This window comes from Chinchilla lanigera, unplaced genomic scaffold (assembly GCF_000276665.1).
Source record: "Chinchilla lanigera isolate Chin_1 unplaced genomic scaffold, ChiLan1.0 scaffold00009, whole genome shotgun sequence".
Classification (NCBI taxonomy): domain Eukaryota; kingdom Metazoa; phylum Chordata; class Mammalia; order Rodentia; family Chinchillidae; genus Chinchilla; species Chinchilla lanigera.
Genome location: NW_004955410.1, coordinates 23,469,235 through 23,495,282, shown reverse-complemented (window position 1 = coordinate 23,495,282; position 26,048 = coordinate 23,469,235).

Here is a 26,048-nt window from a genome sequence, read left to right as displayed (position 1 = left end):
CTTGAGTTGAAAACAAGAGGTCTTTCAGATACTAAGTAGTATTAAAATAAGGTGGGCCCCAATCCAATATAACTGGTGCTTTATAAGAAGAGTAGATGTGTGGAAGGAGGAGGGCCATTCCAACATGGTGGCAGAGACTGGGGGTACCAAGCCAAGGAATGGCTGGCTGGGCTACTAGAAGCTGAAAGAGTCAGAGAAGGATCCCCCCTTGTAGGATTTGGAGGGAGCCTGTCCCTACTGACACCTTGATTTTGGTCTTTTAGCCTTGTGAACCACAAATAAATACATTTTTATTGCTTTAATTCACCCAATTTGTGGTATTTGTTTACATCAGCCCTAGAAAACAAATATAATGAAGTTCTAACATAGAGCTAGGCAAACAGCAAGAGCTCAAAAAATTAGCATTATTATCATTACTAGTAATACTACTCATATATATTTTGCTTTATACAAGGAGGGATAAATCATTCATTATGTTATAGACTGTATCATAAGCATAAGGGCCTTTCTTTAGTACAAACTTTTTTTTTTTTTTTGAACTGGGAATTGAACTCAGGACCTTGAACTTGCCAGGCAGGCACTTATGCCACTGAGCTATATTCCCAGCCCAGTACAGATCTTTTTGAAAACCTTTCATCTCTCATTTTGCTTTTCAAAAGTTGTATAAGCTTCAGACCCCACAAAAGCATGTTCCTCTTCTACCTCTCATCATTTGAAGCTTTTGACTGTAGATCTTGTTTTTAGTAAAACCCTGGGCAAGTTTCCTTAGCTCTGCCTTCAAGACCTATGGAATCTTGTGGCCTTGCTTCCTCTGGTGACATTGTGACTCTTTAGTCACTGCAGTACCATGGATAGGGGCTAAAACGACCCTCGAAATTCTTGCCGTGGGTCTCATTAACTTTCATCACTTATTCCCAAGGGAAACAAATTAAGAGCTTCCTCTTTACAGTAAGAAAGATGTCATCTTTCAAGGCTATCGGGCCCTAAAGAGTTGTCCTGTCTCATCAAAGAAGTACTACATGTTTATTACATGGTGGGAAGGGCTGGAGAATCCCATGTTTTCCCAGAAAATCAATTTTTAACTCATTCTGAAATCCTTATAACCACCATGCTCCCGAATTGCGAGGCCCAGCTTACAAGAAATGGTAGATTGCCATAGCTGTGTGGAAAATCCATACATCTGTTGCTATGGTTTGAACATTCTCATGTAAAACTCTCGTTGAAACTTAATTGCCACTTTCACATAGGACTTTTAAGAGGTGACTGGGTCTTGGGGGCAGCACCATCATGAAGAACTTAGTGTTCTTACCTTAGGATTGGATTACTTAGCTACTGCAGGAGTAAATTTCGGATTAACAGGATGTGTTTGATCCACTTTTCCATCTCACACCTCTTTGTTCAATTTCCCTTCAGATTAGGACACAGCACAGAGACCTCTGGCAGATGCTGACGCACGACCATGGACTTTTCAGCCTCCAGAACTGTGAGAACTATTTTTTTTTTCTTTTATAAAGACAAGATATATAGTATTCTGTTACAGCAATGGAAAGAGAACTAAGACAATATGCTTGAGACCACACGCCTTCAGCTTAAGCAAATTTCCTCTCCACTTCAGAATACCCTTAAACATTGTAAAGGACAGAAACCCTGAAAAACTACACAAATAGACGTAGGTGCTTCACATTATTGATCCTCACAGGCTCTCAAAGGGGCTATTCTTTTGTAAAAAAAAAAAAGAAGAAAAGAGGTTAAATTTGGATTTCCATGAATTAGGTTTTCTTACAGCAGGTTGCATCTGACCAGCAGCTATGAAGAGCAATTCAGGTGAAGACCTATCCAGTTCTCCCACTTAGTAAGGAAGCACACACAGATGCCAGTAACAATATCCAAAGAAGGCATTTGGAAGCCAATTGATAAATCTTTATTCCTTTAGTTTAATCATCACACAAGCCAGTAACTTTAGGTTGGAGGAATTAAGCCAATTTGGATGCAGTATTGCAAGGAGATCCCAGGTAATCAGTTTCATCCACCAGTTACCAAAGCTATAGCTTTACCACGTGGCAGTAAGGGAAACTTTGCATGTGGGGAATTTAATATTTTCTCTACATATTTTGCAGCAATCAAAGAATTCTTGGGAATATGCTGTTTCACTTCTTGTCTAACAGTTTTCCTACTAAGGAGGTGAAAATCTAGTTTATTGCATTGGTGATTGGGGTAGGGGTGGAGAGAGAAAGTTATAGAGAAATATCTCACCAGAAAGCTTTGAGCTAGAAGAAAAGGAGCACAGAAAGGGTTAGGGGAGTATCTACAACCATCCAAATCCCTTGTTATTCCTCCATCTCCACAATAAAACTCTACATTTATCTCACCCACAGAAATTCTTTTACTTCAAAGTGGATTCCACCTTTCCCATAAATAAGAGGGCATAAGGCAGCAAGGCACAATCACTTTTGACAGCAAACAGTTCTAGAACATGATGTAGTTCCCTGAAGAAATGCAAACTTGATAGCACTGGTACATGCATTTCCATTTTAGGTCAAAACATCAAGATGAAGTCCTAATAGTGTTCCAATTCATTTTGACCTGAAATAGATTAGCAATTGGATTTTGAAAAATGCGTGCCACGCTACATTGTTAAATCACCGTAAATCAGAGAAGATGATGAACTAACCTGATGTTAATTGTGAATAGTGCTTCCAGGCCTCATTTCTTTAACAATGTGTATCTATGCTTTATTTTCAATAGCTTTTCCAATATGCTTAATTGCATATTATAACTGAAAATTCTTTGTAAAATTCTAAAGCCTCATCTATTAAGCACTCTTCCATTATGATTTACCTGCATTCAATTTCCACATAAAAATCTTCCCATTTACTATCCTCAAATAAAACTTAGTAATTGTAAGTTTTCCTTATAGAAAGATCTTTACAAAACCCAATAAACTCCTTTCTCTCTCCCTTTTGATTCATGGAGATTTTAATCTGATAATACAGCTCAGCAAGTATCCACTTTAATAAGTACTAAATGTAAAACACAGAAACTTTCAGTGTTAGAATATTCCTAAACCCTTTGATTGAACAAACCCTAATACTAAAAGCATTTTCAAAGGAAACAGGAAAAGACACAATCCCATTATTATATTATTTTCTTGGCACTGAAAAAAAATTCCATGACCCACTTTATTAACAGTTTTCCTAGTCAAGCTTATAATGATTTCTGGCCTCTGCCCTTGGGTGCTTTCCAAGGGATTTAGAGGCATATATCACCTTGACTGATATGTGATATAACTATTTAGTACAGCTATGAAATTAACTGTTCACCCTTTAGCCTGGGGCTTAATGGAATTGAGGCTGGATATCATGGGCATTACTTAATAATTCACACTCAATCCCTTCCCCTCATGAAGTTCAACATGCTAACAAATGCTGGCCACTTGTTGCCTTTGCAGAGATTCTCCTACCTTAGCCTCACAGAGAAAGCACATTTTTCCTTTTTATGATTAGTTCATTCCACAAGTACTATGTTCCAGGTACAAGGTCACAGTATGTCAGTGAACTAAAAAAAACTCATTCCTCATACTGCTTACAGTGAAGTGAGACTCTTCTCAGAAAATTGTGTAGCGTTCACTTCGTTTCTCCATAGACTTGCCTACTACATTTAGCCAGCTCTTGTTCATGTGGAATACTGAGCTATTGTTTTATGCCACCTCAAGCACTTGTGTTTATAATAGAAAATTATATCAATGTGAAAGAAAGGCTGAAGAAGTCCAAATAGCGCAGTTTGTTGTGCAGGTATTGTACTATATATAAAACCATATTCCTAGATAATCTAAACTTACGAGGCAGCATTGAATTCAGTGTTAATATTGTGGCTTTTTGGAACCATCATCATGTTCCTTGACTTTGCCTTATTGTTTCTTATGAATTGGAGGTGGAAGGGAGGCGGGAGAGAATTAAGAAAGTTAGCAACTTTGTTTGAAGGTATCAAAAGCATTTTTTGCCATGTGTCCCCACAGTACTCAACACATAAATCTATATGTTGCGTATTATTTTGTGTAACCTGCCTTTTCCATTCCAATTTCCAATTCCTACCCTGTAATTTCTAAGTACACATAATTACTACTTCAGGTGTTAAATTCTGCATTCGCAAGTATCTACACCCCAGCCCTCCAAAACAAAAGACAGCTAGCTAAATACAATTACCACATTATAAAATGTGCGATTTTAGCAATAGTCATGGTCTAAGAGTATTTAAACATAGACAGTCTTTCTCGAGGAGCTGAATTAAAATGCCTAGTGGTGAAATCTAGGTTTTTCTTCAATAATATTAATAGCATTACATCTTTGATGAGTGGCCCATCTCCAACTTTTCTCTGTCCTTACAGAGAATATTCTATATCTTTTTTGCTCTCAGTTCAATATTCATTTATTTAATCCGTAGAGAAATAGTCTCCCACTACCACCAAGCATTTTTCTAAGTATTAAAGATGTTGAGGGAAGGGGCTGGGGATTTAGCTTAGCGGCATAGCACCTGCCTGGCAAGCGCAAGGTCATGAGTTTGATTCCCGGTACCGGAAAAATAAGTAAATAAACAAAGATGTTGAGGGAGAAAAAGACCAAGTTGCCTGAGACTCACCTTTCCCTGGGGAAGACAGAGAAGCCCTCTACTAGGGTCAGTTTTTCAGTCACATCAGCAAGGCTCCCACATGTGTTAATGTTGATAGATATTATACTAATGTTGTCTTTATTATGACTAGTACAGTATATTTAGCATATAGCTTAAATGCAATACCTTTGTTACTGCAGTCTACTCACTAATTCTCTCCAGGTAACATTTTATTTGTTATGAGGATCATTTTAAAAATTGAGATTTAGCAAATTCTATAAATGAGAATAATGGTAGAAAAGCATAGTATCTGTCTTCATAAAAACTATGTAAAGGCAACCAACCCACTATATTTTGGGAGGGGAATTTCATAGTGTTTTCATCTGATGGTCAGCCCTCACTATTTGTGTAGAGCTGGCATCTGTTCTTATTGGTTGGAAAATGCCATACCAATTATTAAATGTTCAAGTATTATGCTGAGAATGCTTTTCAAGATTTTAATTAAAATGCCCTCTCATCTAAGAATTCCACTCATGAGTGGAATGTGCAGATGTACATGTATGTAAGAATAATCTAGATAAAGTGGTATTAATTGAAACATTATACAATATAGCAAGAACTATAAATTACCCAAAGGCCCATTAATAAAGGACTGATTAAATACATTATGTTACTTCCATAAAACCAACTACTGTGCAGTTTTTTAAAAGTATGAAACAACTCTGTATGTAATGATACTCTTCAAAAATGATTGTCAAATGAAAAAAATCAATATGGAGAACGTTGCTCAACATGCTACCATTTATGTATATATGTATGTGTGAGTACATGCATAAGTGCATATAGACATACATATACATGTAGAGGTTATATACGTATGTGTACATTTGCAAATGCAATGGATGTATCTCTATGAAGATATACAAGAAACAGGAAACTGGTTACCTCCAAGGATTAGTAACCTAGTCCTTTATCTTAAAAGGAAGTTTAGTTTGTACTTCCAATCCCTTTTAAATCTTTTGAATTTTGTACCATGGCATCTTTTATTTCTTTTATGCCCAGGGAAAATTTTAACTTTATTGTAGACATTAAAATGAGTAACATTGGACTGGGGATATAGCTCAGTGGCACAGTGCCTGCCTGGCCAGCTCAAGATCCTCAGTTTGATTCCTAATATCAAAAATAAAAAAATAAAATAATATGAATAAAACGAATATCACAAAATCCAATATTCTCAAGTAACTTATACTCTAACCAGAAAGCACACCATGAATACGTATGCTGTGGGCGCTTTCTCCCTCTCCGTATTCCTCTCCCTCTCTCTGCACTCTTCTTCTTTTACAATTCTAATAAAATATCATTAACCTGTATATTGTACAGAAGGCTGATAAACAGCCTAAATTTAATTGAGAACTATTTCTGGATCTTTTCTTTGGCTCCTAAGAGGGTATGAAATTGCCCGAACAGCAGCCCCTCTATGTGTGTGAAACTGTTCTCAGGGACTCTGAGTTGAAATCAGGTCAGCACATCACTTGCCACTTTTTACTCACATATGAAGAGAAAAGCCTGGAATGTGTTGATCTTAACCTTTTGTTTTCAGAGGATCCAGAATTCCTTTTGAAGGCACCAAGGTAGATACTTGTAAAGGTTTAAAAAACAAAAAGAAGAAGCTTAATTCAATTATTATAAGAGCAATGTCTTTAATTTTGTATTTTACTCACTGTCCAGTGCTGAGGCGTATTGACATAAGTACAAATAGATTAATTTCAAAGACTATCACAGATAGATCCTCACAAGAAATGAAACTTGTCTCAAGATGAATTTAGCACGTTAAATTTGCTGCAGACTTAAATCAATGCAAATAGCACTAAATAAAACAAAACAACAAAAAAATACGAAGGAAGATACAAAAACATTGATCATGGCCAAAATACGCCCCAACACTGTTAAGAGGTTTACCTCGGTAATATCTGTGGTCATTGACTAGATCAATGCAACTCATTCTTTCAAGAACATCCAATTATCAGTTTACTGTAGAGTGAGCGTTCTAATAAATCAGCATATTTTACATAGAATCAGACAAAGCCTATATGTAGGTCAAGAACATGACACAAAATATCTAGGATGAGCTCCCAGTTTGCCTAGAAAAATAGTCTTGTGATAAATTATATCATTTAAGTTTGACTCAGAGATACAAATATTTCAAAGCCATACCCTCTTTGGTGAGTAGTTTATGGCCAGCGGTATTAATAGAGTTTGATTAAACACTTAAGAGAAGAGATCAATATGCCTCTGTCATATTTACCCAATAAAAAGCAGCATGTTCAGTGAACGCAAACTAACGTGAATTGAGGTACTATATTATTCAGAAAGTTAACTACTGTAATATTTCTCAGAAGTACTTTGGTCATTTCAGAAATGGGTCTTCTTAATAGAATTCAACAGCTTAGATGCAATGAACTGAAAAATGAGTAAAGTAAGAGTATTATCAGAAACAAAATAAATCACATCAGTTAATATTGGCTTCAGAATTTTTTTCCCAAGAAATATACACCAATTATAGGTAAAGAGGATTTGGTTGACTGTTAAGTAAAATAGTAATAATAACAAATGGCTTAGGGTATTTTTGGCTGCTAGTGGTAAAAGAATAATTCAAACATTGAATCCAGTTTCCCTTGGAATACCATGTGCTCTTTTGCAAGATGCATTAACAATTAAAATTTTTTTTTTTTTTGTCTTTCTGAGACAGGATCTTGCTATGCAGTTCAGGCTGGCCTTGAGCTCACTTTGTAGCCCAGGCTGGCCTCAAACTTCCAACAATTCTCCTGCCTCCGCCTCCCAAGTACAGGGATAACAGGTGTGTGCCACCATGCCTGGTTCAAGAGTTATAATTTATTATAAGGTGTTGCATTAAAATTTGAATGTAACTTTTATTCAGTCATCCTGCTAGATATTTATGGCTAATATTGCTTATTTACATTCCAAAGTAGACTGAAATATAGTGTACTAATTAATTTAATTCCTGATGATCCATGGGAAATATTTCCAAAAGAGAGACCAACTTCTGAAAATGGACATGTAGAAGGTGAAGAGAATCACTGTCATTCCTCTAGTATCGGAGGCACTGGAATGCTCCCAGGAGCTAAAAGGTTTGAGTTTGAGAACTTGAACTGACAGTCTTGGTCCTAAGAAGCAGTCTAATAACCAACTCCAACTGACTCATGATTTCACTGAGTTTTAAATTTAGGAACTGAAGCATCAGACAAGGAGCCAGAGGTGTCAAACTGCAGTCCTAGCTTTGCCTTATATACACACAGGGTCTGCTATTGAGAAATGGGTGAAAAGGGAAACATTTGAATAGCTGTGCAATGCAGTAGACAGATTATGAACTCTGGACCCAAGAAATCTGAGTCGAACTGCACTGACTGTATCCTTGCTTTCTTAGTCCTTCTTGTATTTCTATAACAGAACACCACCAATTGGATGATTTACAGAGAACAGAGATCCTTTTCTCACAATATCAGAAGCCAGGAATCTCAAGATTAAGGGGCCCTCATCAGATGAGGACCTTATTGCCACATCATAACATGATGGAGGCATCACCTGGGTAAGAGTGTGAGAACCTTTAAACCATTCTTCCATTTCTTATAAATCCACTTTTCCCATCATGGGCACCCCACCCTCATGACCTCATCTAACCCCAATTATCTCCCCAAGATCCCACCTCCAAATAACAGCAACATATGAACTGAAGGCTAAGTATATAACAGATAAATTTGGGGGGAGCAAATTCAAACCTGTCAGGCCTCAGTGTTCATTTTATTCATCTATAAAATGGGGATACTAATTCAACTTTTTTATAGTACTATAAAAATTTAATGAGAGTCTGTAGAATTCCAATAAATTGAAGAAATAGATCAATTTCTAGCTAAATACAAATTATCAAAACTGAACTGAGAAGATATAAAGACTGCAAATAATCTAATGACAGACAGTGAAATTAAGTGATAATAAAAACCCTACCAACTAAAAAAAAGGCAAGGACCTGATGGATTCACCACCACACTCTATAAGAACTTCAGAGATGGGGGCTGGGGATTTAGCTCAGTGGCAAAAGCGCCTGCCTGGCAAGCATGAGGTCGTGAGTTCGGTTCCCAGTACCAGAGAAAAACCAAAAAAAAAAAAAAAAGAACTTCAGAGATGATCTAACCCCAGTACTCCTCAAACTTTTTAATAAAATTGAAAGGGAAGGTGTACTCCCAAAGTCATTCCTGGAAGCTAGCATTACCCTTATTCCAAAACCAGAAAAGGATCCAATCAAAAAAGAGAATTACAGGCCAATCTCTTTCATAAATATAGATTCAAAAACCCTCAACAAGATACTGGTAAACAGAATGCAACCAATTGTCAAAAAGATCATATATCACAACCAAGTAAGTTTCATCCCAGCAATGCAAAGATAGTTCAACATATGTAAGTTAATAAATGTAACACATACCATAAACAAAGACAAGGACAAAAATTATGTGATCATTTCAACAGACAGGAAAAAGTCTCTGACAAAATCCTCCGTTCATGAGAAAAACCTTGAAGAAAACAAGTATAGAAGACAAGCCATTTATAACCAATGTGAAATTAAATGGGAAAAAAACTGAAAGCTTTCCCTCTAGTTCTCAAAGCATTAGACAGCAGATAGACAAGAGAAAGAAATGAGGATGCATATAGGAAAGAAAGAAGTCAAATAATTACTATCTGCAGGTGACAGGAGCCTTTATATAAAAGACCCCAAAAATTTCTCCAAAGGACTCCTGGAATTAATAACCCAATTCAGTAATGTAGAAGATTACAAAGATCAACGCACAAAAATCAGTAGTGCAATTGTATACCAATGATGAACTTACAGGGAAAAAAACTGAGAAAACAAAACCATTCATAATAGAATCAAGAAAAATGAAATACTTAGAAACTAACCTAACCAAGGAAGTAGAAGATCTGTACACACTAAAAAGAGGAGATCAAAAAAGACATCAGAAAATGGAAAGCTATCCCCTCTTCTTGGAGGGGCAGAGACAGTGTTGGCAAAATAGCTGTATGTCCAAACCTAGTGTACAGATTTAATATAATCTCAAATACCGACAGTTTCTTTCACCAAACTAAAGAAAACAATCTTAAAATTCACATGAAACCAGAAGAGACACAGAACAGCAAAAGTAATCCTGGGTAACAAGAACAAAGCAGGAGACATCACAGTCTGGACGTTAGGCTATATTACACAGCTTCAGTGATGAAACAAACAAACAAGTAGGATGGTACTGGCACAAAAACAGACATGAGGATCATTGGAGTAGAACAAAGGATCAGAAACAACCTTGGTCACATCCAGTCATCTGATCTTTGACAACGGGACCAAAAATGTATCCTGGAGGAAAGATGGCTTCTTTAGCAAACGATGCTGGGAAAACTATTCACACAGAGAAAACAATCTAGACCCATGACTGTCACCATACACTAAACTAAAATCAAAATGGATGAAGGATCTAAATGTTAAAATGGAAACAACCAGCCAGAATATAAAAGAAGTAAGACGCTTGAAGACATAAGCATAAGCAAGGACTTTCTGAACAGAAGCCTGCAAGAATCAACAAATGGCATGATGACAAATAAAAATCTGCACAGCAAAGGAAACAACCAACAAAGTGAAACGACAACCTGACAGACTGAGAAAAAACATTTTTCCAGCTTCTTTACTGATAGAGAACTAATGTCTAGAATGTATAAAATCTCAAATCATTTAGACTTCTCAGAATAAAAGATACAATCAAAAACTGAGCAACTTAAATAGATATAACTCAGAAGTACAAATAACCAATAAATACATGAAAAAATGTCCAACATCTCTGGGCATCACAGAAATGTAAATTAAAACAACACTGAGTTTCCATTTTGCTCCAGAAAGAAAGCCATCAACAAGAAATCAAATAATAACACATGCTAGCAAGGCTGCAGGCTTAAAAAGAACCCTTCTACAATATTGGTGGGAATGTAAACTAGTACAGTCACTATAGAAATCAACAGGGAAGGGCTGGGGATTTAGCTCAGCGACACAGCGCCTGCCTGGCAAGTGCAAGGTCATGAGTTTGATTCCCGGTACTGGAAAACAAAACAAAACAAAAAAAGAAATCAACAAGGAGACTCCTCAAAAAACTTAAACTCATAACTCCATTCAACCCAGCTATTACCCTTTTATACATCTTCCCAAAAGACCTAAAGACATCTTACTACAGTGACACATGCATACCCATGTTTACAGCAGCACAACTCATAATAGGTAAATCTTTGAAGTGGCCTATATGTGTCCATCAAGAGACAGATGGATGAAGAAAATGTGCTATTTACACACAATGGTGTACTGCTCTGCCATAAAGAAGGACAAACTTGAATCATTTGTAAGAAATCGGGTGCATCTTGAGACTAATGTTAAGTGAAATAAATCAGGCACACAAGCTTAAAAATCACTTGATGCTTCTTACATGAGAAACCCAAAAGTACAAATAAAGAGCAAAATAAAAGATAGATAATAGGAAACAGGGAGAGTGATCTTCTGCAAAAGACTAAGTGAACAAAAGATGGAGGTAGTGGGGAAACAGGAGAGGGGAAGGGAGTGAAAAATAATTAAGGTGTGCTATGTACATGTACCAGCTACCCCTGCAGAGTATAAGCATTATGTACTGTAACATGAACTAACAAAAATTAAAAATTTAAAAGAGAGTGCATGGAAACTATCTTATCTATGGTACGTCTCAAAAATTGTTACTATGTAGGTCCACATATTTATTCATATTCTGATTCAGAAGTGCTGGGGAAACATAGTTTCATTCTTGAAGTATGGAGAACCCTGTAAGTACTGCACATGGTATTAACTGAGATCTTCTCGGCATCTCCTGAATGTCATGGTCATATTTTCATTCCTTTCCTTTTCAATAGTCTTATAACAGGGGTTGGGGATGTAGCTCAGTGGAGAGCACTTGTCTGATGGGTTTCAGGCCCTGACTTTGATCCCCATTACCACGAATACACAAAGATCTTACAGCAGAAGTAGGAGAATTAGATACAGTTCAATTTGTTTTGCAATGTGGTGGTTTCATAAATCTAAGCCAATGATTCTCACCCACCGTTACCATTGAGCTTTTACAAATACCAGTGCTCTGTCTCATGTTAGATCAATTAAATCAAGATTTACACCCAACTTTATCTACCACATTTACCCCCCTTACACTTGTTAAAGAGATTTTTTAAATGTTCTCTAGTGTCCAAACTCGACCTTCAAGACTGTTCCTAATGCCACTCTCTCCTGCTTTGGGCAATTAACTTCATGAATAATTTCAGAAGTAGACATCTATGAACATGAATTAAGGAATACATTTAAATGCATTTAATATTTGCAAAATTTTATTCCCTACACAACATTTTAATTCCAGCAATAGACAACATGGCCAAAATCAGCAACTGGAACTCATCTCTGTGTGCACACATGTGTACATGCATGAGTGTGTGTGTATACACAAATAACAATCTTGTCAAATTTACTGCTTATTCTGACCCTCTATCTCCTCTGGCACACTAGCATAGATAGGGCAGTGTGCTGTTTGTACGTGCCATACACACTGTACAGTAAAATGAGCTAATAATGAGAAATAAAATTACAGAGCATCAGACTCTAGTAGTTATTCTGTCAAGCATTAGGGAAGAATGCAAATTATTAAAAACTCTGAACAATCAATTAAAATTGATCTTGGTTTGCTCCCCATTGATTCTCTGGCTGAATCTTGGACAAGAGGTAATGTCTCTCAGATACAATGGCTTTAGAGTGCTGCCTGCCTATATTCCTGGGTGCTGCAGTATATTAAACTCCCTTTCTAAACGGCAAGTACTTGAGAGAGAACATTTAAATGTGAAAAAAATTCTGATCTGGAGAACAAATGCAAGAAAAGGATATATTATTTGTGAGCCAATATCCAACAATAGCCTACTGTGTTAGGAATCTATCTCTGTTATTCACATTTTAAAAGCAAATTAGAGCTGGTATTGCTTGTTGAGAAAGGTGTAAATTGGTGGGGTCCTATATTTGACTAGTTTAATGTGTAACTCAGCTGGGGGTTGTCACTGTGTAAAGAGCCCTCTGCTGCTGTTAGTGTAGTCTCTCACCCTCGTGGCTTCTGCCCTTCAGCTTACCTTCTTTGTCTCTAACAGCCCAATTCTTCAAGGACCACCTTCACTCATTGTCCTTTAGCCATCCCACTCTCTGTGGTAATACTATGACTCTTCTTGGGTTAGTGTCTGTAGAGTGCCTACTGTCATCCCTGCCTGTAACACTAACCTTCAGCTCTTCTTATAAATGTAACTCAACATCTGGTTGCCAAATCATCTTTCCGTTTAAATTCAGTAAGCCATTGATTCTCAATGTGACATTTCTGGACAAGGATCATTTGAGAACTTGGTAGATATGCAAATTCTTATTGCCAGTCTTTGACCTAATGAATCAGAAACTCTGGAGACAGGCCCAGAAGCTGGTGCCTTAACAGGTAGATCTGATGCACGCTAAAATTTGAAAACCGCTGCAGTGTAACACACTTTGCTCTGTGGTCTCTCTTTCTGTGGCCATCTATCTCTCTCCAATCAAGTGGAAGCAGGAGAGCCCCACAAGGACTACTCCTAATCTTAGATGTGGTGGGCAATTCCTCAGCTTCACAGCCTCAACATAGTTTGGGTACAGTTGCCACACTGGCAACCTTTACCTGGTGCTGAAGATCAGTGGAAAATCAGTACTACATTCTTGTTATAGCTTGGATCCTAAATGTACCCCAAGGGCCATGTCATAGGTTGAAAGCTTGGTCCCCAAAGGATGGTGCTTTTGGTGGGCATAGAACATCTAAGAGGTGGGGCTGGTTGTAGGAAATGCTGTCTGGTGATGTCTCTGAAAGCTATACTTGGTCCTGCGACTCTGGCAGTCCTTGCTGTCTCCATTGGACTGCCACTGCCTGTTCCCCACCAGGTAAACTGGGCTGTGTGCTCCAACTCCGTGTTCTCTTCTGCAGTGCTCAGCCTTATCACAGGTTCAGAAGCCGGGTCAAGTGGGGATGACCGAAACCATGAGCTAAAATAAACTTTTGCTCCTTTGAGTTCTTCCTTTCAGGTACAGCAACAAAATCTAACGCAGTTCTCTCCCTGATGCTCCAAAGGACATTTCATACTTCTTGATGCAGATTTGTCTTTATCTATTAGGCATCGTTTGTCAGGGAATCGGCCACAAGTGTTTCCTGAACGGGCATCGGTGGAGAGCTGACACCACGAAAGACGGAAGGTTTGGATTATTAGTGAGCTGGAGCATCCAGACAATTGTCTTTAGAACTTTTCTTGAAAGGGGCAATATATAGAGCTGAAAGAGCGGCCAGAGGGTGAGAGGGAGACATAGGTAACCGCCCTACGGTCTTTGGCCTACTGTACGCTGAGCCATCTGAGACGTGCCAGGACTCAAACCTGCTCATCCCACAGGATGCTCTTATAAGTGATGTCCCTTGTTCTTGACAGGCAGCCCATGTGTCGTGGTTGAGGTTAAAGCAAACATTATGTCCCTTATATTTCCTGATTGACTGTCTTCCTGAGTGAGGCCAAAAACACTAAGCCAATTGATTGTTTCTAATTTCTCTTTTCGGAATGAAGCTTGAAGAAATTATTCCCAATGTGAACAACAATCCATACTTTTAAACATTGTAAAAGAGCACTATCATTGGCCAGCAGAAAATGATTTGATAAATTTTGCAGTTTCTGCATGATGGAATACCATGAGAGTATAATGATATAAAGAATTTTTAATGATATGGTTTTAAAATGCTTAAGCATAATGACAAATGAAGAAAAGTCACCTATTAAAACTATGTGTAATTCAACTTCAGCCATATTTTCAATTATATAAATTTCTATTTTATATTTAGAAAAATCCTTGGAAGAGGGGCTGGGGATTTAGCTCAGTGGCAAAGGCGCTTGCCTGGCAAGCGCAAGGTCATGAGTTCGGTTCCTGGTACCGGAGAAAAACCAAAAAAACAAACAAACAAACAAAAAATCCTTGGAAGAAACACATCAAAATGATAATAGTGCTCATCATAGTTGTTTAGAGAGAGAAAGATTTTACTATTTTCTTTTCACTTCATGTATGATCTCTATTTTGTAATATGAGCATTTATTACTTGTAAATCCAGAATACAAATATTAGGAGGAGAAAATGTGAGCAATTATCCTTACATTGGTATTTTCTTAAATTCCTTTACTCACAAGGAAATAAGGCAAATGGATTTAGCAACTTAATCTGGGGATTTTAATGATGTTTAAAAACTCTCATCCAAACAGGTGAGATGACTCCTCAACTTTCTAGGATGCTTTAACTAGGTCCTATCTACTTCCCAGGCTGAGTAAATGTCCTTCCACTCTAAATTGTGTAATCTGCCATGTGCATTTCTCACAATTTCCTGAGATACTTCTTTCCCTGTCTGCTATGGTTCAGCCTTTAAGTGTCCCCTAAGTCCTGGGTGTTAGAGGTTTGGTCCACAGCCTGCCCTATCGGGAGCTGGGAGGTAATGTAAGAGGTGGGACCTAGTGGGAGATCTTTGGGTCACTAGCAAAATGCCCTTGAAGGACACTGTGAGACCTGGTCTCTTTCTTTTCCATTTTTCTTTCACTTCCAGCTATGAGGTAAGAGGATTTTCTGCACTGTATGTTTCCGCCTTGATGTGCTATCTCACCATATGCCCAGACATGATGGGACCAGCTACCCATGGACGGAAACATCCAAAACTGTAAGCCAAAGTTAATCTTTTCTCTTTATGATTTGATTATCTCAAGCAAGCCTAGGACATCACCAAGGAGTAGGGGTGTTCCTAGAGAGGGTGAGGTATACAACCAGGAATCCAAACACAAGCCTACTATTCTGCACAGCACTACAAAATGAGTAGAGACTTCCTTTTTCTAATTTCTTAGCCAGAAGGTTACCAAAAACCTCTATCTTGTGCACAGTACAGAAGCTTAGCTATGGTAGAAGATTAAGAAGGCAATGAATCAAAAAGCACATCAGTAAATTAATCCCACTTTTGAGTCTCTCAATGGTGAAGGTTGCCCGTGAATAGCAATATCGGGAGGGAGGAGCACTCCATAGGAAGAGACCACTGAGCCCCTTGGTACTGTCATACAGAATTCAGAGTGCGTGCCTTTTTAACTAGCCTATTTCTCAGGTTCTCATTTAACTACCGCCACAGATTTTGCATGGAGTGTAGGGTGTTTTCATGTGATTTTACTCCCCTAGGTTTTACCATGTATTCCACTGGAATATTTCTTTTACTTAGGCAGCTGCATACACTTGCTCTCTTTCTCTTCAATTATATTCCAGCTTGCCCCTCATCTCATGCATAAAAATAATGTAGAAACCATGCATTCCTTCCTTGCACGTTTTTAAAAATGAATTTAACCCAATTCTGAGTGAAAGCTGGAGGTAATAACCATCAATACAAGTTGCCGCCTGATATGTATTGCTGATATCTTCTGTGCTTTGTTTTCTGTAACCCTCTGGTAGAAAGTGTTAGTTATCAATATCAATTCTCTTTGGGGAAGGCTGGCCACCCTGAATGGAAGCATAGGGCACCTTGATAGTTCCCTATGCATCATTAGCAGTAAGCAGTGACTGCAGAAGAATAACTAGGAAGAAGAAAATCAGATTAAATAATTAGTGTCAATTAGCTCCAGCAAAATCATTCTCTAAACAATTGGTCTCCAGTGCCCTGCTTAATTATGTGAGATTTCCATGGTCCTCACCAAGCCTGCTTTGATTCATGTTGATTCTTGAGTTTCCCAGAGGTATAATTAATTATTGTCCTGTAAATAAACCCTTGGCAATTACTGGTGGCAGAAAACAATATAGTACCTTTAAAAAAAGTATACAAGGAGAGGACCTTGACTATGTAAATGACCTTTGCTGTATTTTTCAGGAGAGACTCATCATATAGTTAGAATAAATTACTGAAGTTGTGAGTGAAAATTGACAAGTGAAACATCCTCCCCACTTGTGTGCCAGGAAAGAGAACGCTTTATATGTTGTTGCTTTTGAAACTGTGATATTAACTAGACGTCATTCTAATTTGGTCTTGGACCTAATTAAAATACATTTTAAACACTCAATTTAATAATCAAATTGTTTACTTTGAGGGTTTTATCCATAGTGTATTCATAACCCATTTTTTAAAAAGACTGAAATTAAGATAGCATTCCGTCATTTGGGTATGCTTTAAAAGCCAGCACTTGGGCTTACCAGCCCTTAACAGTATCCCAGTCTTCTTCCAAGAATGGTAGATGTCAGTAAGGTTACCAACCTCAACAAACATAGCTTGATATTTTCTGTACCAGTGATGATAATTTCTTCCATATATGTATTTACGTCTTATAAAATATTTCCCTGGTATTAGTTGTCTTGCCTTAAAAGACATTGAATTGTCAAGTGAGAATCTATTTTTAAACAAATCCTGAAAGTTTCTAATTTAATTGGACATTAGACATAAAAATCCAAAAGTTGGGAAGTTCCAAGAAGTGGTCATCAGTATACAATTGTCACACTGAGACGCTGAAAGGTGTTTTAGGTCTCTGTCTAGATGCCTGACTGACACGTATACTCAGAGGATTCTAAGTACCGTATGGAACCTATTCACTACAATCCTAAAGCTTAAATTTTATTCCAAGATTGCACACAACATAGTCCTATTTCCCTTGTCATGTCTTCTCTTCAACCAACGCTGAAGTTATGCCTGAGATCTTGGCCTCTAGTTCACTGCATCCCATAAATCTTCTGCAACTGGGAGAGCCTACATTTAAGTGAGAGTGATAAAGGATGATTGTATTGAATTCCATGTATTAAATAACAAATAAATAAATAAGGTGGAATGATAAATCACAGCTCTTTAGTCTTTCACATGGAAATATATTTTTTCCTTTAATAAGTTGTCAAACTCCATTCAATAATAATAATATTAGCAAATTTAATTTTGTAGAACAAACTAATGAAAAAGCATTATGTAAAACTAGAAGCCTAAATCATAGTTCTTATACTTCTAGAATAAGGCTTTATCATGTCTATAAACATTAAGATCATTGAAAAAATCATGTGCAGATACAAATTCCCTATGATGAATATGATCATTATGTATATCCAAAATGTATGAATAAATGTACAATCAACTTAGTAAAAAACTAAAAAATAAAATAAAAGATCATTGAAAAAATAAATGTCTAAAATATGTAAACACAAGACATTATATTGTTTATCATGCCTGGTATATTTTTCCAGATGACATAGAAATTTTTAATAACAATTAGTTTCAAATAACATTCTAATTTGTAATGAAATTTTTAATAATATAACTCAAGCCACAGTTTTGCAACCAATATACCCCCAAACCCGATCAAATTTAAAAATTGATCCTATATAAAAAGAGACTATTGAGGAAAATGCTGAAAGAGGAAAACTCGAAAAGCATTTCTTGGAAATTTTTACTACAACCCATATTCTAATAAGAGTATTAAAAATTAATATGGATGGAGTTAACCATTTGGTTTTTCTTAATGTCACATCAGACTGTAAGACATACATATTAGATATTTATTAGAACTTTCTAATAAATTTTATTATATACAGTACAGGGGAGAAGTCATTGAAAAGTCATGGTATATTTTTGGTTCCCAAGCCAAATTAAGTGATTTGCACATTGTGTAATGTGCCTAGTAAAAAGTGAGTACTGTATTCACAGTGTAAGACATACAGCAAAAGAAGTCAGAGGGATCCTGCTGCACAGAACCCAGCGGCAGCAGAGATACAACTTGGAAACTCAGGGCTGTGCACCGTCAAAGCAGACAGCAGGCGCAGTGACATGTTAAATTACCCACATGATGTATAGCTTAATGAACCCCCTTGTGTTGATCACGCTTGGCATTAATCAAGAGCCATGAACAGATTCCCTTATTTTCTCAATGCTGCTCTGATAAACTGCAATTTCATTTAACCTTGGACAGCAACTTTAATAGCTTCCACGGGACAACTGTCGATACCTTCCTGGGTATACAGTGATTAAACCACAACCCAAGATACATGTCATGAATTTTCTTCATTTGAAATTAGAGTTTTTATTCTTAACAACTATTTGCATAAAATATGCTGAAGACACTGAGATGTGTGAAGATTTGCATGAATCCAGCATCTAAATTTGCCGTGCTATCTTGTAAAATACTAATTGATATCATATACATGAGTGTTTTATTAGTGTGTTTGTTTTACTTCTTTCAAATAATCTTTCTGCCTGAGACAGTAGCAACATAAGAAGGAAATAAAGAGGTAAAGCCAACTTTGAAGAAAACTCCCTCAACTATTCTCTACCGGGACACACCCTCCACATACTTGGGGACAAATAGGCAGCTCTCTCTGCCACAGTCAGTTGGGAAGTGAATAATGCCTTCCCTTCATTAAAACTGCACGTGTTATGGTCGCATAATGTGAATAAAGCTGACTAAGTGGAGATTGCTAAATAAAACAAAGATGCCTAGTTTCTATTTTCTTCCTTGATCTCAGATTTGTTTGCTAAACCTAACCACTGGCCAATTCTTTCCTAAATTTCCGAGATAACAGTTAGATGAAAAATATGATCAGATCTTTGTCTTATGTGGACATGATGATCTGTAAAGCTAAATAGGATGCTTTTGCCCACTCAATTCTCTCTCAATGAGACTACATGTAGAGTTTCATTTTGAGAGTTCATAAATTATCTGACTTCTGTAGAGGGTGGAATTAAGAGGGTGAGGTCAGAATCTACCCTAGAAGCTGGGCATGATGGCACACGCTTGTAATCCCAGCACTCAGGAGGCTGAGGCAGGAGGATTGTTGTGAGTTCAAGACCAGCCTGGGCTACAAAGTGAGACCCTGTCTCAAAAAAAAAAAAAAAAAAAAAAAAAAGAATCTGCCCTAGAAACTACCCGGAGTATGTTTAATGCCATACTCTGATTTCTCTCTGAAAGGAAAGAGACTATTAATGAGCTAAAAGGCATATAGTATGAATAGGATAGAGGGGTATAAGAAAGATAGTTATATGATTGCAAAGCATAGTCCTTTATTCTGTGAAAAAATATGTATATCAGAGCACTGTGCCAAGTATTTGCATAATTTGGAAACTGGCATTAGTGTTTACAAATTGTGTTCCAGCACCCACAAACTGTATTTTCACTACCTGGAAATTGGCATTAGTGTCTACAAATTGTGCTCCAGGTGTTCACATGAAGAAATTTTTAATAAGATACCTCAGATTAGACATCCTCTCGAGAACCATCTTGTTTTTCTTTAATAAATTTTCCCCCTTTTAATGCTGCTTGGAGAATTTGTTTACTCGGTACCAGTAAAGCATAGTGAAAGGCACTGAACTGGAAGCCAGGCCACTTGACTCTGGACTTAAATTTACCTCTGACTACTTGGGAAGGGTGGGTAAATACTCAATCTTCTTCCACAGATAAAGTTAGCCTCTCTGAGACTCCCAACCTAGAAGTGAGAGGATTTGATTTTTTTGTTTAATCTTTGAACTTTTTGGGGAATTCCTACTCTAGGACTTATGTATGTGTAACTTCTATGCATTCCTTCAGTCCTGGTTTGGAGCTGTATTTCTTTATTGTGAAGGAGATAAATGACCTATAACAGAGTTCTAACCTCCCATTCGGGTCATATGTGACTTTTACTTGTTCAGTATTTAATCTCAGGCATATGCTTATTTGTACCTCTGTTCAAGGCTGTGGCTGGTTAGTTGGCAATAATCTAGAAGACTATAAAAAACTGGATTTAATTATCAGTTGCTATGCTAGGTGTGGTGGCACAAGCCTATAATCCCAGCACTCGGGAAGCTGAGGCAGGAGGATCATTGCAAGTTAGAGACCAGGTCGAGCTACAAAGTGAGGTCAAGACCAAAAAAGAGAGAGAAAAGAAAATTACCCATTGCTTTAAAGCTCAGTTGCTGTTGTGAAGTGAGATTATTTTTCCCATTCTTTATACAAAAAGAAGGAAGCCTAAAACTGGACTAATGTCCTTTTCTTCAGTCCTTTCACTTATTCTTCATTTGGTGCCTCAAATTCCTGTTTTGTGAGTAGAAAATGTAACACTGGTGGGAGTTTTTATTAGGAAGACCAAGGCATTCTACTGTGACAGAAGTGCCGGTCAGATTCTAGTAAGAATTCCCCTTAGTGCAGAAATTCCTGAGTCTGGGGTTGTGAAATAGCACCCATGCAAACAGGCAGGGGAAGTGACACGTACTTGGAAGCCGATCAGGATGGCACAAAGCCACCTCATGGCCTTTCAGAGCACAGCCAAAGAGTCCGTGGTGGACCAGTCAGGTTCACGAGTTGGTCTGGTCAAGGCATGAAACATTCCTGGCCTTCATCCACATCCTTGAATATGTCAAGTTTTCCCTGCTCCGGGGTCACTGCCCATGCTTTTCTCTCTGCTTGAATTGCTCTTTTCCTCTTTCTTGAGCTAATTAAATCTTTCTCAATCTTTAGATCTCAGCTCCAACATCATGTCTCCAAAGAGGACAATCCTGACAGTCCCTGCCCAGCTGCCACATTGAACCCCCAACCACATATAAATTATATCATAAAGGGCCGGGGATATAGTTCAGCAGCATAGCACCAGCTTGGCAAGTGTGAGGTCCTGAGCTCGAATCTCCGTACCAAAATAATAATACTAATAATAATGGTAATGATAGTAATAAAAATAAATTATGCTACAAAACAAATAAGATGTATTTTAAAGAGACAAACTGGTAAAGGGTTCTCCTGGAGCCCATGTAATGATTTGAACAGGGTACTAAATACTATTTTCCATAAAAGAAAGGAATTCATTCACAAAGACGTATTAAACCAACTGAACAAATATGTACAGATTTTGTACCCAGGAACGGTCAGTGGAAAGACAGAATTAGCCCTGCTTTTTATGAAGATGCTATTAAAAGTCAAATATAAAAAAAAGTCAAATATTAGCATCTTCTGTGTTACAGCAGTGGTGGGGAAACTTTCAGAGGTGAGGGCCCAAACGGCAGCCCCGAACCCACTTATACTGCAAAGTGCCAGCACTGCAATTTAACCCGGGCACTGGCATTTTAGTTTAGGAAGAGCAGCTCGTATACCAGCATCTTGTGTCTTAAAAGAAAACAAATAGCACGCGTGCCTTAGCTTCACCACCACCGTGTTACAGGAATAAGTTTTGACGAAAACCTTTCCATCTAGGTGACCAAGTTGACAAAGAAGTTTTAATCAGAGTAAGGTTTTCCGTTTGACTCCAATATATTAAATATTTAGTAAATACTGTAGCCCACTTTACTTGAAGCATAATTTTGGTGTTCAGTTGAAATCTACCAAACAGCTTATTATAATACATAATGTTCTAAAATCTGGATGTTTCTGCAGATACTGAAGAGTTAAAATATTAATTGTGTCAAGATAGAAAAATGAAGAGTTTTTTCCAATACAAAACTTAAATTCTGGCTGGTTGTGGTGGCGCATGCCTGTAATCCCATCACTCGGGAGGCTGAGGCGAGAGAATCATTGTGAGTTCAAGGCCAGCCTGGTCTAAAACTTAAGTTAAAGGACATCCTAGAAAGAAAGAAAAAAAAAAAACACTTAAATTCCTGACTATAGTAATAGAAGCACAGAGAGCTTTTTGCACAGAGAGAAAACCCCATAAATCTGCCTTAACTAAAAAAGTAAGAAATTCAGAGAAAGATTTTTAAAGTCTAAAATAACACTAAAATACATATTTAAACAGGGTAAGCTGAAGTTTAAATCCTACTGCTGGAGGTAACGATGATCTATAAAACAGTAACAACAATTGTCTCCCTTCTGGGTTTAATAAAAATTAGTCCTTACTGGGTATTTTCAAGATGTTAGGTACTATCCTATAGGAATATTACAGTCAATGCTTGGTTTTACCTCTATTGAAAGTGTATGGTGTAGTTATTGTGTGATATGGAGGTCTCTCTCTCTCTCTTTTTTTTTCAGATTAAGCAAAGTCATACCGTAAGATATACTCTTCATAAGTTTTCTGGTCAAGTCTTCTTCCAGGCCTATTTTTCCAAAGGGAGTGCTTTCAGTCAAAAATGAATCAGTCACCCATTGTGGCAGATTGACAACTTGTGGTCAACTTGTAATACCCAGTTGAATTGAACCAGCGTGGTGCTGGGTGTCTGGTGGGGGGGGGGGTCCACCTGAGGATTGTTACCAACAAAATAAAAGAAGAACTGGAGAGGAAGAAAGAAGCTATTAGGGAGCTGTTGGTTCTCCTGGAGCTGTGGGCTCTCTTGGAGGAGCTTGTCATGCTGATGAACTTGGCTGTTCTCCTCCTGGAAGGAGTTTGGAAACTTGCTGTCTCTGGGAATGACTGTGATTAACTTTGGGAAAGCTCCGGTACTTTGAGCATTACTTCCTGGCCCTGGAGAGGAAGATGCCACACTGTTCAGTGTCCTGGAGAAGCTGTCATGCTGGCTTTCCCGATATGGACTCGGCTGTTCTCATTGCTGGTGGAGCTCAGGACGCTGTTATTGCTGAGAGTGGCGGTGGTACCTTTTGGGGGAGCTCTAGTTGCTTTGAGCGTTGCTTTGAGCATTGCTTCCTGGTTCCAGTGCAGATCCCTCAGCTGCTAGCGCAGATCCTGCATCCCGCTGGCACAGACTTTGTAGCTTCCACCACTGACCTTTGGGCCTTCCCAGAGTAGATCTGTGAAACAGGCCTGCATGAGACATTGTCATGGGCTCTTGGCCTCCAGCTGGACTCGTCGGGTGTCTATGGGCTCTAGGTCTTCAGCGGGACTCATGTAGGACATTGCTGTGGGATCCAGGCCCTCAGCTGGGTTCTTTCGGTCTTTAGTGTGTGGACAGATTTCCTGCACTCTCTTCTGTATGACTCTTTGGGTGACTATTGTAAAATAATCTTATAAACTAAGTGTCCTGTGTTGTATTGCTCCCCTTGCAAACCCTAACTACAACACCCATCATCATCATTCCACTATGGGGAAGAAAAGTAAACAATGTAGGTGGCTCTCTGAATTGCCATGTATCACATTTAGCGAAGTACATATCATGCCAACTTACCACATAACTAAAATCAACACAGCAAAGTTTAAAAGACAAAACAGCAGATCCCAAGAGCTAAAAAATATAGAATTTCCATTCTCACCCTACTGGTTTGTGAATCAAACTTGAAGGGCTTGGTTCTCAGTTTGTGCATATGTTTTTCCATTCGCCTAGTAGGAAAAGTGAGAAATATCTCTCTATGCCTTGCAGGAAAGATCAAACAATTAGTACCATCTGAAAAGGCTTTCATTTCTCTAAAGAAAGATGACATAAAATACCATATGTTTCTATCTCAATCAACTAAAATGAGCAGCAACAGGAACTTATTTTAAAGGATTAGGATTAGCCAGGTGTGGTGGTGCATGCCTGTAATCCCAGCACTTGGGAGGCTGAGGCAGGAGGATCATCATGAGTTCAAAACCAGCCCAGGGTACAAAGTGAGCTCAAGGCCAGCCCGAACTGCATAGCGAGACCCTGTTTCAAAAAAAAAAAAAAAGAAAAAAATAAAGAATTAGGATTATCACTGCTTTGTAACATGTTTAATTAAGAACTACAAATTTAAGGACAAAACTCATGACCCATTAGTAATAATTGTTCATGGAGAGTTAGCGAAGTTTAAATACCAACCATACCCATAATACTGGGAAAGAAACCTTGCTTCAAAAGCTGTCTGCTGGGGGGTGGGGATTTAGCTCAGTGGCACAGCGCCTGCCTGGCAAGTGCAAGGTCGTGAGTTCGATTTCTGGTACCAGGAAAAAAAAACCAAAAAAACAAAAAAACAGAATGACACAAGAAGCTGACAGTAACAAAAGCTGTCTGCTGGTATCATTAAATCCCCTCATGATACATTTCTTTTGACTTTGATATTTATCTATGATCTGTATTTACATTATAAAATATCTTTAATTTTGTCCTTTTTCACTATTTTATTTTGAGATTTTCATATTATTTTGACATTAATTTTTTTTTTTTTTTTTTTTTTTTTGGTCTTTCTGAGACAGGGTCTCGCTCTGCAGTTCAGGCTGGCCTTGAGCTCACTTTGTAGCCCAGGCTGGTCTCAAATTCGCAATGATCCAGCCTCCCAAGTGCTGGGATAACAAGCATGCACCACCAGGCCCAGCAACATTAATATAAAGAAAAATTATTTTTATAAAACATACTTGCTAGAAGCTATCTATCCTTTCATGTTTTATTTTCAAAATAACAAAAAATAATTATTTTAACTTATTTTTTCCTTTTCTAGTTTTAAATCTTCCTTTTTTGTTTGTTTCTCTTTCCTGTTTTTGTTCTTTTTCTTTTTTAAGAGTCTTACTATGCAGCTCAGGCTGGCCTTGAACTCACTATGTAGCCTAGGTTGTGCTTGAACTTACTGTGAGCCTCCTGCCTCAGCCTCCTAGGTACTGGGATTATAACTGTGCACCATCATACCTGGCTACTAGTTAAAATCTCCTTACATAATTAATTAATTAAATCTCCCTATCTAAAATACCTATGAGCCAGGTATGGTGGTAGATGCCTGTAATCCCAGAATTCAGGAGACAGAGGCAAGAGGATCATTGAAAGTTCAAGACCAGTCTGGTCTACAAGGTGAGCTCAAGGCCAGCCTGAACTGCATAGCAAGAACCCATCTCAAAAAGACAAAAAAGTAAAGTCTATGAACTCCAAGGTGTTAGGTACTATGCTATAGGGAAGAATACGTGCCAAATCAAAGGTGCTTCTGTCCACAAGGTTTACCCTGAGATAACTCAAGGATTACAGTCCTAACCTTACCCACAAATGTGCCACAAAATATGTTGCTTTTGTCATTACTGTATTTCACATTGCACTAGTAGTATATTGATAGTCTTTGGAAACAGAAAAAAACATCATTCTATTTATAGCAAAGAAATATCATTCTATTTATATTCTGTTTTTAATAGTGGCATTTCCATTTACAAAATATAGTAATTCTTACTGGCCAAAAATTAAATGCCAGAGCAGCGAGCTGCATTTTTTTAAAAATGGGAAATGGTTAAGGAAACCCTGTGAGGAGGTGCATGTCTGAAATTCCAACACTCTGGGAGGCTGAGGCAGGAGAATTGCTAAGTTCCGGGCCAACCTGGACAATGCAGTGACTTCGCTAGTCTCTGCCTAGAAATAAAATTTTAAAAGGACTGAGGATATATCTCAGTGATAAGGTCTAGGTTCAATCCCTAAGACAATAAAAATGTTTAAAAAATAATTTTAAAGTCTACTCAGAAATGGGGATGTAGCTCA